This window comes from Panthera leo, chromosome A1, assembly GCF_018350215.1.
Source record: "Panthera leo isolate Ple1 chromosome A1, P.leo_Ple1_pat1.1, whole genome shotgun sequence".
Classification (NCBI taxonomy): domain Eukaryota; kingdom Metazoa; phylum Chordata; class Mammalia; order Carnivora; family Felidae; genus Panthera; species Panthera leo.
The window spans coordinates 4,606,854-4,623,295 of record NC_056679.1 but is presented as its reverse complement, the minus strand read 5'-3'; the positions used below and the strand labels follow the sequence as shown (position 1 = coordinate 4,623,295).

General features: G+C 48.2%; 1 long non-coding RNA gene across 2 annotated transcripts; it reads left to right on the top strand.

The window, feature by feature from the left end:
* The first annotated feature begins 2,490 nt into the window (after window positions 1–2,490).
* LOC122216522 lies at window positions 2,491–11,644 on the top strand. Of its 2 annotated transcripts, XR_006200952.1 has the most exons (4): window positions 2,491–2,781; window positions 9,606–9,696; window positions 10,391–10,478; window positions 11,163–11,644. It is a non-coding gene; the product is annotated as an uncharacterized LOC122216522 (long non-coding RNA). The 2 variants fall into 2 exon arrangements; XR_006200959.1 differs by lacking the exon at window positions 9,606–9,696.
* The last annotated feature ends 4,798 nt before the right edge of the window (window positions 11,645–16,442 follow it).

The window sequence follows — 16,442 nt, the reverse complement described above, 5'->3', positions numbered from 1 at the left end:
TGGATTAAAAATCCCGTGAACCTGGCCAAGAGGTCAGGACCCGAGAGGGCCCCAGAGTCCTAGCCCTGTGCTGCTTCCTGATGATCTGTTGTCTTTTCCTGAAGCAGAAAATCACCTCCCGCTCCCCAGCATTTGGGGAAAGTTCAAAGAGGTGGGTGAGGTGGCCTGGAGGCTGCCCCACCCCACCCTTTCCTTCAGGATGTTTTCTTTCTGCCCAGTGCTGGCAGTGAACCCTCAGGCTGACCTCATCCCCAGTTTCAGGGCCTGTCATTGCTGGAGGCATGTTTGCACCGAGCTCTATGTGTGCCCAGCGGCTTGTGTGAGCGAATCGTGCCAGGGAAATAAGTGCCCATAAGTGCCCAGGAGTCCACACCGGAGAGCCACCGGCTGATGCAATAGAGAGTGGCTGGTGACTCAGTGAACAGAGCCCAGACCTTCGCGGTCAGAAGGAAAAATCCTGCCAGTACTCAGTATGAGCCAATATGGACACCGACCTATAACTGGATTGAAAAGGAGACTGCTTAGCAAACATGAGTCGAGCCACTGTCCCAGGGTCCAGCCAGGAGAAGAGAAAGCATGAACAGAGAAGAGAGAAAATGAGAAAAGGTCAGAAATAAGGCAAAAGTAAAGCTGAGAATTCTAGAAGCACATGGAAGGAAGAGTCACTTTTCTGATTTATTGGCTACGTTTCAACTCATCTTTGAGTGTCATGAGAGCAAGGTGTTTCTCAGACAAGACGAGACGCTTAAAGGTGGCCAGCTTTGTAGGATTAATCGTCCCAAATCCACGTTCCCTAAGCAGATAAGTAGATAGTTCTTTGTGCTGATAGCACGCTGAAGGTTTAACTGTTTTTCAGGATAAAACCGACCACATGTGAAGAAGTGACCACTTATCGCGTAACTGAGGGGACAGAAACCAACAGAATCTGTAAACACACTGTCGTCCTGGACATAAATAAAGGTCTGTTCGGATGTTGACGGCTTTTAAAATTCTTTACTTTTTTCTCTATAGGCTTTACTTATGTAACTAAGGAGCTGGGACTCTCAGCAGGTGAACTTGCTGGAAAGAAAGCTGTGGGGAGCTCTGCAGCAATCCTGTATCATCCTGATTCACCTGTGTATCTTCATAGACGTCCCTGTATGCTCACAAAGAAATCCTAAAGGACAATGATTTTTTTTTTTTTTTTTTTTTTTTTTTTTAGAAAGAGAGCGAGCCAATGTGTGTGTGAGGGAGGGGCAGAGGGAGAGAGGAAGACTCTTAAGCAGGCTTCATGCCCCGTGGAGAGCCTGATGAGAGGCTCAATCCCATGACCCTGGGATCATGACCTGGGCTGAAATCAAAAGTCAGATGCTTAATCGACTGACCCGCCCGGGTGCCCCAAGGACAAGGATTTTTCAGTGAGCAAATTCAAAAGATTTTCCCAAACACTTGAAAGTAATCCAGGAAAGGAACTGCACTTGAACATACTGCATTTGGAAAGGAACGCTTGGAACAAAGGCTGCGTTGTAACGTCCACTTAGTGGCCACTTTGAGAAAAACCAACGTTTGCTTGAGCTTTTAAGTTTTCGTGCATTTGTTTACAGCAAAAAAGAGGAGAATTCATACCATGCTCTGGGCAAACCTTGCCCGTGTCCCATCAAATAGTCCTCGTGCTTGTTCCTTCGTGCACACACCAGTGTCCCTCCTCTCTGGGCCCCATGAGGCATGGACTCAATCCACAGAACCATCCCAACTTACCCGACCAGGACACTGGACTGTCTCCCCACCCAGAGAGCACTTGGAAGCCATGGGGTCTTGTCTCATTCACCTCGGCATCCCCGTTTCCCGGAAAGACCCCAAGATCAAGGCATGTCCGACAAAGGCCTTTTGTGCTACTTCCGGATACCCAGGAGGTCAAGTCTGGAGGCGCAAAGGTTGGGGTTTTTACAGGCCATTCCAATTGTTCGTGAGAACGTGTATTTTGGTTTACGGAGGACCACCTACTTGAAACGGGAACTATAACAAAATCCAGGGTGGATACAGCTTTCATGGAGTCGTATTAATTACTTTCGTGGAGTGTCGGCCCTCTAACACTTCTTTGAAATAGTTTTGCTGAGAAACGGGCAACAATCGGAGAACCTGGCTCTCCCGGGATATTGTAACCGTTTTGGGGGTGGGGAACCGGGGTGAGAGAGGACAAGGAGATGAGGAGGCCGGGAGACGACGCGGCCACCCACAATAAGCGAAGGTGGAGGAAAGAGGAAAGCCGTCGCAGCAAACACGGCTGACCATCCCCGGTTCACGACAGCTCAGGTTTGCGGCTGGGTGCCAACGTGCCCAGCCTAGTACCTCCGGCCTCCCAGACGCCCTCGCGGTTAGGCTTGACCAGCTGACACGCTTCAGCCAATGAGGTGCGAGAGGGGTCGCTGGGCGGGGCCTCCAGGAACGCTTCGGAAAGGAGAAGTAACTGATAGCCGCCATGTTGGCTTTCGCCGCCTGCCCTTCTTCGTGGAACACGGAGCTAGTGCCTCGGCGGTGGCAGTCATTTTGCCACCGCAAGGAGGAAGACGACGTGCGAAGTGTGACTGAGCAGAAACAGAAAGAGCCTGGAACCCGCGGACGGCATGGAGCTGCCATGTCGGCCCTGGATGTAACGGGAGAGGAATGGACCGCTGTTGGGCTCAGCCACCCTACGCAGGCTTCGGAAGGTCCGCAGGGCTGGCCGAACGCAGTCCTGACGTGCGCGGGGCTGGACAGAAAGGACCCAGAGCCCGAGTCCCAGCCCTGCTTCCGGGCCTTCCTGTGAGTGTGCGACCTCGGTCCGTCGTGTACCCGAATGCGAAACTGGGGGGGGGGGGGGGGGGGGGGAGAAATCGCCGTCCTGACACCCCCACGGGCCGTTTTAAAGTCCAAAAGTTAGTTGAACACATTTCAGAAGCATAGTGTTATATATAAAGTATTAATCCCTTTCCTACTAAGGCACGAAAAGGGGTTAATATGACGGGAACGGGCTTAGGAGAAAACATTAGGAAGGTGCGGTATTTGGAATTCGAAGTCTCGGAAAGGCGACTTCAAGGGGTTCCCATAAAGGGAAACTTCTTAGAAGTCGGGGCCAGATTCTTTCATTTTCATGCCCTCTGTCGTGACTGTGTGCCAGCCTCACAAAGTAGGCCCTGATAATTCGGTTTCATCTGGAAGCGAGGCGGAAGTCGGTACTTGCCACTGTGGAAAGCAGGACAAACCTAGGACGCGCCCGAGGGAACTGAAGCTGCGGGGCAGGAAGTCCCGGGAAGGGAAGGGAAGGGAAGGCAGGGAGGCGGGAGGCAGCGGAAGAAGTTGCTAAAAGCCTCCTCCCCTCGCAGGCCGAGGGCTGCGGACTGACCACCGAACCCGAACCCCCGCAGGTTCTTGAGCAGGAAAAGGGACGTAAAGGAAACGATGTCCTAGCACTGCGATCTGGCAAAGGGTGACTGGTTCCTAGAGACAGCGGAGAAGGGGGGAGAAGACGGAAGGTAGACAATGGAGTTAGCATTTGCCTGTGGATTCAGAGCTTACAAAATTGTGTTAGATGAACGGGAAACTAGTACACGGGAAAAAAAAAAAAAAGCTTATGGTTGGACATATGGTGGGTTGGTTTTGATGCTGAGAGCTAGAGAAAAATCACGGATGGACCCACATCGTGCTCTGTGTTCTTCTGGCCCTATTCTTTTTTTTTTTTTTTTTTTTTTTTAATGTTTGTTCATTTTCTAGAGAGAAAGACAGCATGAGTGGGGGGCGGGGGCGGAAAGAGAGGGAGACACAGAATGGGAAGCAGGCTCCAGGCCCCAAGCTGTAAGCACAGAGCCCGACGCGGGGCTCGAACTCACGAACCCTGAGATCATGACCTGAGCTAAAGTGGGACCCTCAACAGACTGAGCCACCCAGGCGCCCCTCTTCTGGCCCTATTCTTGGGCCTGAGTTCTAGGAGCAGGTCTCTGTCTTCATCTCGAGGTGTAGGATTTCCTCTAGACCCCAGTTTTCTCAAACAATCCCTGTGCCTGGGTCTCTCGTTTGCTAATTCGTCAAATGCTGGAGTCAGAAACCTTGCCTCTGATCCCCAGTCCGGTGGTAGGTGCCCTGCTAGCCCGGCCAAGTTCCCCGAGGTTCACTGCCTGGCTGCCCGTCTGAATCTAAGAATGCTTTCAGCTCCAGAGGCCCCATCGCAGGGTCTGTGTGTGTTGTCCATCTGCCCAAGCACTGTTAGGGTGACTATTTCACCCTCAGTGTGAGGAGCAGACATTTAGAAGCTCCAAGGAGGTTGGAAGGGGATCTAAAACGCAGAGAGGGCTCTGGTCCCAGGTCTCATTCGTGTGGCTGTCTTGGGGCAGAGATGGTAGGTGATGGCTTCCCTCTTGCCACATCTAGGTTCCCATGGCTTGGAAATGGAGGTGGGGGATCCAGAAGTTGCTACATCTCGGTATGTAGATAAGCAGAGAGAGCTGGTGGGCCCGTGAAAGACTTGGTGTTTGACAAGAGGACACAGCACACATGGGTGTTACCGCTGAGGGGAGGGAGGGAAGCCAGCATCCCTGATGGACTCCCGCGCATCCCAGTGGATGGGTGGTCCAGCAGCAGGTGCAGCCAAGAGACACGGGTGCCCAGAGACCAAGGGGATGAGACTGTGAGGCCTGTGTGGACCAGGTGGTAACACAGAGGTCAGCCACTCTCCCCTCCTGCCCCCCGAAACCTGCCCTATGCCCAGATGGTGCACAGGGAATGGGAAAGAGAAACTTGAAACACTGAGGATTCACCCCAGAGAGACCGAGTCAGTGTGGTAGAGCCAATTACAGCCACAATAACTGTGCTATGCTTTTTTTCCCCTCAGTGGAGATTGTGCTCTCAGGACGTTTGAGATCAATTTTAGGAAACAAAGTTACATTTCTGTATGTCTGCAACATTGTATGTAAATTGCAACACCAGCACCCACAGCCTCAGAAGGGCTCATTTCAGTGGGCACAGGGAAGACTGACAGAGTTAGAAATGGAACCTCCTACTGAGGGGGGGCAGGTGCTAGATACACCTGATGGTCAGGGAAGAAAAGCAGGTCATGGGATAAGCAGGGGATAAGCCAGGGATAAGCAACAGGTGGTGGGTGGACCAAAAGGTGTCCTAGGGTTCCCTAACAGGTGGGCAGGTGGAGAGGCTGAGCAGAGAGCTCCAGAGACTGTAGCAGATGGTGGGGACTGGGGCACTGGCCCCACCCACAGAACCGGGGCAGAGGGCAGGCAATAGTTCAGGGCCACACAAAGGAAAATGGCAAAAGAAAGCAGAGTTTTGGTCCGAAGGGGCAAGGGAACAGGACAAGTTATCAAGCCAGGGACATAAGCACTGGAACTACATCTGGTGCGGATGTGGCTTCCAGAAGAGGATGCAACCCAGTGTTGGACCAGACAGACAGCACATCGCCTGGGAGTTTCACTAGAGCTTCTTAGTTTTCCTGGTCCGGGAGACAGCTGGCTCCAGATCCTGGTGTAAGGCTGACTGCACAGACCTTCCAGGGCCATGTGGGATTTGTGGTTGCTGGCAGAAAGTCGAGAGTGGGTAGGGACAGGTATCAAATGGTCCAAAGTGAAGACAGAGGTAGAGTGGTGCCTGGGTGAGACCCTGCCTGGCAAACTAAGCGAAGGGAACTTCGGAAGCCGTGTGATTGGTTGTGGCTTCAGGCCCGATGAATTCCCCCCACACACCTTAGGATGTCTGGGCCTTTTTCCAAGGAGTGAGCAGGTAGACAGTACCTGCTGGAGTTGTTATGTTGGTCTCAGGGGCCTGTCCAAGTCGTGAATACCCAAGTGCCCAGCCGTCTTCCCAGTGAGTAGTCTTGCCCTGGGATCCCGGGGGATCTGGTGTGCAGCTCAGGGACAGATAAGCCCTGGGACTAACTTCTGCCTGTGGTTTATCAAAGGGGCGGGTGGGGAAACACCTGCTAATTGGAGGTTGAACCAATTGCCAGAGTGGCGGTTTAGGCCAGGCGTAGATCTGCAAAGGGATCCCCTTGGGAAGTGCTTCCAGGAGAGAGGAGACAAGACAGTGGCTAGGGGGAGAAGAGCAGGGAACACCAGTGGAGACCCTGGATGTGTCACTGTGGTAGACCGAGGTTCTAACTGGTTTAAGGACCACTGACCTCTAGAAACTGATGAAACACTAAAGACCTTTTCCCAGAAAAGCAAGCACACTTGCTCGTATGCATGAATTTCAGTGGAGTCGGGAACATTCTTTGAAGGATCTTCCCTCCCCAAGAGACATTGTTCTTCAGCAAGACAGCTACTGAGTCCAAACTTTTCAGCCATTGCAGATAGAATAAGAAGGGGCAGCAAAGTAGCTCAAAATTTCACCTGAGATTCATGAGAGGTTAGATATGACATTATATTTAGAGCTGAAAGCGACCTTTGCCATCTGTGGGAAACTTGGGTCTTTGATCTGGAGAAGTAAACCCTGGACGTGGCCTTGGGCGTCTGAAGCTGTGGGTCACAGTCTTGGCCCTGGTACTTGTTCAACTAAGACCTGAGCTGGTCACTCCACCTCTCTGGGTCTCAACTTTCTCATCCACGAGAGGGGGCTACTCTCTGATGTACGGGGTCCTGGTAAGGTTTCACTGAGATGATACAGACGACAGCGGAACTCTTGGCAAAAGATGATGTTCTGTGGGAAATGTAAATTATGTCACCAAATCACCTGCCAGCTTGTGGCCCACAAGGACGAGACTTGGCCCTTCTGAGCCCAGCAGTGTTGCTCTCAGACCCCCCTTGTTTCCCCGAGAGCCTGGAGGAAAAACCTGCAGTTTCCTAATTGAAACTCACCGTCCTGGCCATTTGTAGCACCAGCCTTGCCTCCTGGGCCTATAAAACACAAAGCCTCAGTTCACTGGGTTTATGAGCCTCAGGATTGCTTCACTCATTGTTCTGGATTGAATTGTGTCCTCTGAAACCTCCAGTACCTCAAAATGTGACCTTATTTGGAAATAGGGTCCTTGCAGATATAGTTTAGATGAGGTCAGTAGGGTGGGCCTAGGTCCAGTATGACTGGTGTCCTTATAGAAAGGGAAAACCCGGACAAAGAGACGGACACATATAGAGGGAAGATGATGCACACAGACACAAGGAGAAGATGGCCATCTGTGAGCCGAGGACAGAGGCCGGGCACAGATGCTCCATTCGTGGCCCACAGAAGGGACCCTGCCAACACCCTGATCTTAGACTTCTGGCCTCCAGACGGTGAGAAAACAAAATTCTGCTCAAAATTTTAGCCACTCCGTTTGTGGTGCTTTGTTATGGCAGCCTTAGCAAACTACTACCAAAAAAAAACCACCCCAAAAAAATAACAAAAAAAAAAAAAACCCCAAAATGAAAACCAAAACCAGCTCCTTTCCTTTCTCTCCTTTCTTTCCCTCAGATTTGCAACAATTGGCCAGGAAGCAGCACATCAAACTTAGACAAATATGTATTTTTACTGGAGGTTGAAATTCTGCGTGTCCTATGAAATCGTATTTGTCCAAGGTTAAAATCATCTCCTAAGTTAGGAGTTAGTTCCTTTTACAAAAGACCATCACTCAAGATGCTTCACTTCCCACCTTCCCAGTAAAGTTAGAACTCATTTTCCCCACCCGGGAGATTTTTGCTTGATCCCGAGAATTACTGCAGGATAAAGGGGAACATAATGAAATGCTAATGGTATTTACTGAGGGTAAACACTGGCAAGCTTAGGAGCCTCTGGCATGATTCATTTGCCTGACGGAGACAAGCCTATTTCTCTCACAAAAGTTTGCAAACCTAGCACAATCTGAAAGACAATGGGGACAGGGATACTTCTTTTTAGATCAGTCTTTTGATCTCCGGAAAACAATGTGTTCACTTTCCTGAGCCAAATTAAGAAGTTCTTGGTTGCCTTTAAACAGCAGTGGGCCTCAGAAGCTGTTCAGGGAGCGTTAAGCTCAGCTGAGCCCGTGTGTGGGAGAGAAGTTTTCCTAAGCAGATTATTAACAGGAAATTATTTGTCTGAGGTTCCAAATGGTCTTTCACCGCCAGGCCACAAAAATTCCTTATTTTTAAATGATCATCATGGGCAGAAATAACTAGAATATTCAGGAAATTCACTAGATAAATTCTAATTCTAGACCTCCCAAAGCGAAATTGACGGGCTCGGCTTTGGGGACCACAGTGTCCCCCAGTGCTGTTGACCTCTGGGCCCACTGGGCTTAGACAGTAGCCTCCAGCGCAAGGCTGGCACCCGGTAGGTCCAGAAACGCTGGATGGATTTAGGTGCCATGTGAGCTGATGGAAATTGGATGAAGTACGTTCCGTTACCTTTGAGAGATACGGTCACGCAGCACAGATGTCAGATGCAACACCTTGGCATTGGCGTGCGAACCTGGCAAAGTTATGTAGCCTCCGTGGGCTTCAGTTTCCTCAGAGTAACTTAGCTTCTGAGTCTCTTTGAACCTCGGAAAGGTCATGGCAAAGACTTCCCTCGTGCCACGGTGGAGCGCAAGACCACTACAGACCGAAATGACAAGACATGGGTTCTAGTCCCGGCTTTGCCACCAGTGAGTGAGCCCAGGGGCCCCCTTCGATCTGCAAAATGTTTTGGTGCCTCAGCTTCCTCTTCGGTAAAGTGGGGAGGACTTCTGTGAGAAATCACATCTGTAACAGAGGAAATATCTTTTACTCTGAAGGCTTGTAGAATGGGATCTGTATTACCAGTTTTAAGACTCGAGTGGGATTTTGGAATAAGGCCTCCTTAAATTCAGCTTAAGTAAATTTTTTTTTTTTTTGGAATGTTTATTTTGAGAGAGAGAGAGAGACAGAGCATGAGTGGGGGAGGGGCAGAGAGAGAGGGAGACACAGAATCCGAAGCAGGCTCCAGGTTCCGAGCTGTCAGCACAGGGCCCGACGCGGGGCTCGAACCCACGAACTATGAGATCACGACCCGAGCCGAAGTCGGATGCTCAACTGACTGAGCCACCCAGGTGCCCCAAAATTCAGCTTAAGTGTTATCAGGAAGGGATAGTAAGTGAGAATAATATTCTCAAGAGGCCATATTGCTCACTATCAAGAAGTGCCTGTACTCTCAGACTTTCATTTGAGCATCTTATGTGCCTCATCACAGAGTGGGTCATCAGACCCAGAAAGGGCTTGGAGGCAGGCAGCTGAACTATTTTATGAAGTCTGATACTTGGCGATGTGTCCAACCACCTCTTGTTACTGTGTGTTCTTGAAATTTTACTCCTTCCTTTTGGACCCGATCATCAGATGCCCAGAGGTGCTAGTGACAGTATCCCTGAAACAAACTGTTTCTCGGGAGGGTCGTACCAATTCTGCACTTCCTCTAAGACGGTTGTAGCTTGTTAATTTCCCCACAACTGGACCGGCATTGACTATTGACATTAGGCTGAATTTTGCTACTTGAATAAAAGACCTACCACACTGGTCTTTTAATGGGCATTTGCTTCAGTACATTGAATATATTTTTTTCAATGGTTGCTTACCAGTTGTTTGTTTTGGTCCTAAGATATCTTTTTCTATTCTCTATCTATTGGGGTGTTAATGGCTTTCAGCATCTTATTTAATAACATGCTTGGATTACTTTCCTAGGGGTGTCATAATAAATTGCCACGAACTGGGTGCCTGAACGCAACAACAATTTGTTCTCTCCCAGTTCCAGAGGCTGCAAGGCTGAATCAAGGTATCGGCAGAGCCACGCTGTCTGTGAGGGCCCTGGTGGACTTTCCTAACCTGCCTCTCCCAGCTTCTGCTTGTTGCTAGCAATCTTTGCTGCCCCTTGACTTGTAGACACATCGCTCCCACCCCTGCTTCCATCTTGACACAGCCTTCTCCCTGGTGTCTGTGGACAAATTCCTCTCTTCTTAGAAGGACACCGGCCATGTTAGGACCCACCCTAATCCATTATGACCTCATCTTAATTTTACTGCATTTGTAAGGACCCTATTTTCTTTCCTATTTTTTTTTTTTTAATTTAAATTCAAGGTAGTTAACACACAGTGTAGTCTTGGCTTCAGCAGGAGAATCCCGTGACTCATCTCTTACATGTGACACCCAGTGCTCATGCCAAAAAAGTGCCCTCCTCAATGCCCGTCATCCACTCAGCCCCTCCCCCCACCCACCACCCCTCTAGCAACCCTCAGTTTGTTCTTATTTAAGAGTCTCTTATGGTTTGCCTCCTTCTCTGTTTTCATCCTCTTTTTGCTTCCCTTCCCCTGTGTTCATCTGTTGAGATTCTCAAATTCCACACATTAGTGAAATCGCATGTTATTTGTCTTTCTGTGACTGACTTATTTCACTCAGCATGATAGTGTAAGGACCCTATTTTTAAATAAGGTCTAAGGCATTATTAGGACTTAAACCTGTTTTCTTTCGAGGGGTGGTACCTTTCAGCTCACAACAATACTGGAAAAGAAAATATGGGCGGAAGGCTCTTCTGATGGGGAAAGAGCAGAAAACTGGCAGGTGAGTGACAGAATCTGAGGACAATCTGTGTAGGTTTATTACCATCTGTTACATCAAGGTAACGGAGAAAGTTACGTGTTTGAAATTTTAAACTATTTGAATTTGAAAAACATATAAAGTAGGTCTCAAGATTTCAGTGCTTACTAACCGCTGGAATTATAAACATCAACTCTGCCAGTCTAGTAAAGTAGAAAGCACATAGCTACATAGAGTCAAGCGCTTGGGTGGTTTCCTGGTTCTGGGCTGCTTAGCTATGTGACTTGGAATCATTTGCTGAATTGACATCATCTATTCTTGTTCCGAAGTCGCTGACATCGAGCCTGATAAAGGGCTCGAACTCAGAAACTGTGAGATCATAACCTGAGATGAAGTCAGACACTTAACCGACCGAGCCACCCAGGTGCCCCTAGGGCTTTTAATTCTAATCTGAGACTAATAACCTATGATTGCAAAGGCCATAATAAGTTAAATCCATTTGCTTCTGTTTTCACGTCTATGTTTGTAGGGGTAAATGGCTCTCCAGCTTTATGGTTACTAAACACAAGCCTGGTAGTTTAGGTTAAAGTTAGTTTATACTTAAAGCGTTGTTATCCTTGAATACTGTGTTGGATTTGGGGAAGGTCTAGAACTCTGCCAGATGCTGAGATGCTCAGATAATCAATCCACACTTTGTTCTTTCCACAGGAAGAGAGGATATTTTCCAAATATAAAGGACTCATTGATGTTGGAAGTGAAACTAGTGATTCAACTATAGAATTTCATCTTCAAAGCACTTTCTAAACAAGAGAGTTGGTGGGACCTGGGGTGAGAGATTCCGGAACCCAATACAAATAGGGTCAGATGTAGAAAGATCCAGAGTCAGCCTCTCTCTGCTGAGGTCAAATGTGCTTGTTGAAAAGTTTGGTTTTATGTGTATTTCTGTTTGTGTGTAGGTCCTTGTGAAACGACTAAAATTAAGCTAGGTATTGTTTGTGGATCTCTGCGGTTCACTGAAGTGAAAAAGCCAAAAATGATGATATAATGAGGCAGTGGGCCCACAAAATCTGGGCTAATTTTCTAAGTTTTTTACTGGTAAGCTATTAAAGAGTTTATATAACATAATGACGGTAGCCTCTGTTAGAACATGAATACTTCTGAGGTGCCTGGCCGGCTCAGTCGGTAGAGCCTGTGACTCTTGATCTTGGGGTTGTGAGTTTGAGCCCCATGTTGGGTATAGAGATTGCTTAAAAAAAAAAAACAAAACATGAATACTTCATGAGGAAATGGTTTGAGTTCTTTTTATTTTTGCAGCCTTAGTCCCTTGTATACAGGTGGTATTTAATGGATGTTCGTTAAGCAGGTTACAACTAGGGCAACCTATAAAAGTTTTATCTCACCAACTGTGGAGCCTCATTTGGAGAAGAAAAAAGTGAACACTGTCGATTTTTTTTTTTTTTTTTTTCTAATTCCTGTGTCGCTTCAGGGACAATAATGTGTTCTGTCAGACCCAACTAACCACCACTTTGGGGAAGTCTGGTATTTTCTTGTCTTCAAAACTGCCCTCTAACTTGCGTTGGCACATGGGGTGTTAGGTCTTCACGTAGCTACTTACCCACCTGGCTCAAGCATCTCAGATGAACTTGGTAGAAACAACCCCTTAAAAAACTGTTTGCAAGGGTGAGCTAACTATGACTTAGAAGTTCTACTCTGGATGTTCCAGCTTGTGTGTGATTATAAAAGGTAGACCAGGCAGTGTTTCCCAATCCCCCCCCCTCTTTTTTTTTCGCTTTTTACCAAAAAAAATCCAGCAAGTTTTTTCCAGTTATGATTCACAGTCCTGGTCTTAGAGCAATTTTGACAGTGTTAATCATTTGTAGGGGATGCTTTTTTTAACCTTTATGTTAAACTAATTTTACACTGACAAAGACGTGGTAAAAATAGTACAGAATTCCTGTGTATCCTTCAGCAGCTTCCCTAATGTTAACGTCTAACACAACCACAGCACGATGACCCAAACCGGGATATTGACATTGATTCAACACTATTTTTACTAACCTGCAGGCTTTATTCAGAATTTACCTTTTTCCCACTCATGTCCTCTTTCTGGTCGAGGATCCAATCCAACACCCCGCATTACATTCAGTTGTCAAACTAAAGTGTTTGCTCCAAACCATTCCCCTTCTTCAGTCTTTCTGTGTCTTTCATGACCTTGACACTTTCAAAGGGCACCAGCCAGTTATCCCCTCAATTTGGATTTCTCTGATGTTTCCTCACGTTAGGCGGAGGGTATGCATTTTGGGCAGAAATGCCACAGAAGGTACTGCGCCCTTCTCAGTATCTGTAAAAAAATTTCACATTCACGTTTTGTGTGAGTGTGGGAATTTGCTCCTTAAAAGATAATTACTCCCTAAATGTATATATATACATGTATATGTATATGTGTATGTATATGTGTATATATATATTTCCCCCCCCCCCTCTGTATTTCTTAGGGATTTGGCATATATATCCCTTAACGACTTAGTTTGGAATCATCTATGGAAAGATCCCCTTCGAAGACCGTGCGTTTCCCTGCCTCTGGGGACACTGGGGAGAAGATGGAGCAGACATGCTTTCTCTTTACCCTGTTAGTAGATTCGTCGTCAACCAGGGGCCTTTTGCTGCTGAGACCGCTGGCGGTCCGTTCCCAGGCTTCGACTGATTACAAACTGCTTCTTCGGTTGGGCTCATCCAGAAGCCGCTGAGACCACGATTTGAGTCTGGGTCACTTACCTGGTGGCAGGGCAGCAAGAGAGGGAAGAAGACTGGGGCGTTTAATCTGCAGCCCCTAGCTGTCATTGCACGAGGGCTGCTCCCAGGGCACTTTTTTTCTGGTGTTCTGGCCCATTCCAAACCCGAGAACACCCCCGGGTAGAGAGTCCCTGGGACCTGCAGTAGAATGTCTAGAAAGTCCTTCATGTTTAAGGCAGTTGCAAGTGTCTGAAGATCTGGGAGGGATACTACAGTGCCCTTTCTGCCTTCCCCTTCTTGCTTGCTCTGTTTCCTCTCCGCATGTTCTCTAGTATTTAAAAAGCAAAATAAGACAAAGAAACAAATACGTGGTAGATGGAATGAGGAGAGGAGGGGAGGGCATCAGAACGGAAGTGTTGTGTAGGTAACAGTCCTCAGCACCCGGCAGTGCTGTCATTAATATACTCTTACACTTATGAATCAGTTGGTGCTGGGTTCTATTTTTAAAAGACGAATGACCCAAGGCAGAAAAAAAAAAACAAAAAACGTGTTTTCTAAACTTAAAAAGCTGTTGTTTTCCAAGTTGTGGTCTTTCTTCCCAGGCTTTCGAACAGTGAGGCCAGTTATAAAGAGAGATGCCTGAGTGTGGGGATGTCCCAGTGGCACCCACACTTTGCTCAAAACACCCCACCAGATGAAAGCATAGAACACCCAACACGGGGGGGTTACTCTTTTCAGAAATGTTCTGGCAACTCGATGCCACATCTCGCAGTGGGATAGTCCCAGAAGTTCTGAAATGGCCCCCAAAAGTGGAGGAAGGGCTTAAAATGGGGGTCGGAAACATGGAGCTTCAATGCTTTGCTCTATGGCCAGATGTCTTGAAGTAAGTTGTTTATCTGATTTCCTCACCCGTAAGATGGGAATAATCATACCTATTTCTTTTTTTTTTTTTAACGTTTATTAATTTATTGAGGCGGGGAGGGGCAGAGAGAGAGGGAGAGAGAACCCAAGCAGGCTCTGCACAGAGCCTGATGTGGGGCTCAATCTCATGAACCTGAGATCAAGAGTTGGACGCTCAACCGACTGAGCCACCAGGCATCCCAATCATACCTATTTCGTGTGGTGGCCCTGAAATTAGATAAGGTCATGTCTGGTCCAGGCTCGGCCAGAAAAGGCTCTTAGCACACGGTGGGTGGGGGTGGGGAGGCAGCTTCTCACTGAATCTCAGACTTGTGTCATCCATGAGCCGTGAGTGCTCTATCCCAGGAGACCCTAATCCTAACCTTGTGAGGCCATTATTATTATCCTTACTTTGCAGAGTAGAAACTTGGTTCCCAGAGACATTGAGCCTCCTGCTTCTGGTCATATGACTGTCCGTGGGCGAGTTAGGATCTGAACCCACATTGGTCTGATTCCGTGATCCATTTTGCCACGTGTTTCCCATCCTTTGGGAACATCATACCAAGGTGAAGAGAGCAGATACCCACCTTCCTCCAACCTCTTCCCGCATCGAGATGGACAAATAAAGAATGCCTGTAAGCTCTACCTCCTAAGCCAAAAGGACAAGGGCACAGAACGTGAACCATGTGACTCAGCACCGAGCCCCAGGTACGCTGCTGGGTGCTGCATGGAAGGCATCTTGTTTGACAAGGGTTGGGCACAGCAGGATGACCATCCTGTTCGGCTGCTTTACGGCACCAGCTGTGCCGGGCCGGCCCAGGAAGGCTTCGTTCCGGCATGGCTGAGTCGCTGGTGGAGGTCCCCCGGTCCCTACAGGTGGCTGTGGTCCTGCCCCTCATTGGCACCTGCATGTGGCTCGCCGGTCGGCTGCAGCTGCCGCTGAGATCCTGTTCCCCGTTCCCAGGCCGGCCCTGGGTGTGGGCACAGAGACCGCGCTTCCAGGCTCCTTTGGTGTGGCAGTGTTTGGACCATGGATGACAAGCTGATTTCTGGCTCTTGGCCTCCCTGCCCTTGTCTCCCAGTTCCTGGCCGGAGCTCGCTTTCAGACTTAAGGTGCTGACCCCTCTCCTGAGAGCCTTCATTCCTGCCCACTTTTAGACTGACATTTTAACAGAGCTGTGACCTCACGGGAGATGAGGAAATGGGTGTCCTTTGGGTTGGGATGAGGTGGCAGAAAGTGGAGAGGAAAGGGGCAGTGTAAACATAGGCAGCGTTAAGCGGGCAGCTATTCGCCACAATGGGCCACTATTCAAAACCAGGCAAGTCAAAGGAGACCTGTGCCAATCACCTTCTCAGCTCGCGGCAATGCTGACATGACTCCAGTTTGGGTATTGGTGATGGCCGTGAAGAGAGAGTGTAGAAAGGCATGGACAGGTTACTTGATTAAAATGTATAAATCCTACTGCCTTGGAGGAATTTGATCTGTTACGATGGCCACAAAATCCCAACTAACTGGACAGTAGGTGGTGATCAGATTTCTTTTCTTCTCTTAATGGTACTAGGTAGGGCTGTCTCTGTAACAGCCATGGCATTGTAAAATAGCTTGAGGATTCCAGCCCAACACGGACTTTGCAGTCTTTGGACAATGTTTAGAGCATGTCCCTTCAGAGGCAAAGACTAATGTAGTCCCAAGAAGCTGACTATAGCATTCCTCTTACGGTGTTCTTGGTTAATTTGAGTACACAGAGGACATAAGCCCAGTGAAATGTTAAGAGATGTAGAGAAAGCAATGCCAGGGCCCAGGAAGAAGAGTCAGAGGGTAGAGGCCAACACCTGAAAAACAGCATTTGTATAGCTAGATTTGTGCTAGGAACAGAGAAAGACTGGGAGATAGATACTTCCTATAATCCTTAATTTACAGGTCGCAGAAGAAAGGTATTAATAGCCTCGATGGGATTTGTTACACTCTGGGGAGGAGTTGCCTAGTGAAAGTGAAAAGAAAGCCAGTGCATGCTGAAGAAAAGGGTGTTAGAGTACCGTGTGCTTTAATTTTTTTTTTTTTAACATTTACTTTTGAGAGACAGAGACAGACCACAAGTGGGGGAGGGGCAGAGAGAGAAGGAGACACAGAATCCGAAGCAGGCTCCAGGCTCTGAGCTGTCAGCACAGAGCCTGACGTGGGGCTCAAACTCACAAACTGAGATCACGTGATGAGCCGAAGTCGGACGCCTAACTGCCTGAGCCACCCCGGGAACCCCAGAGTACTGTGTGTTTTTAAAGACCAATAGAATGTGGCTTTGCCTGTTATGTGATGTAGTCAAGAATACAAAAAGGAAAATGCTTAACTCAGTGAGA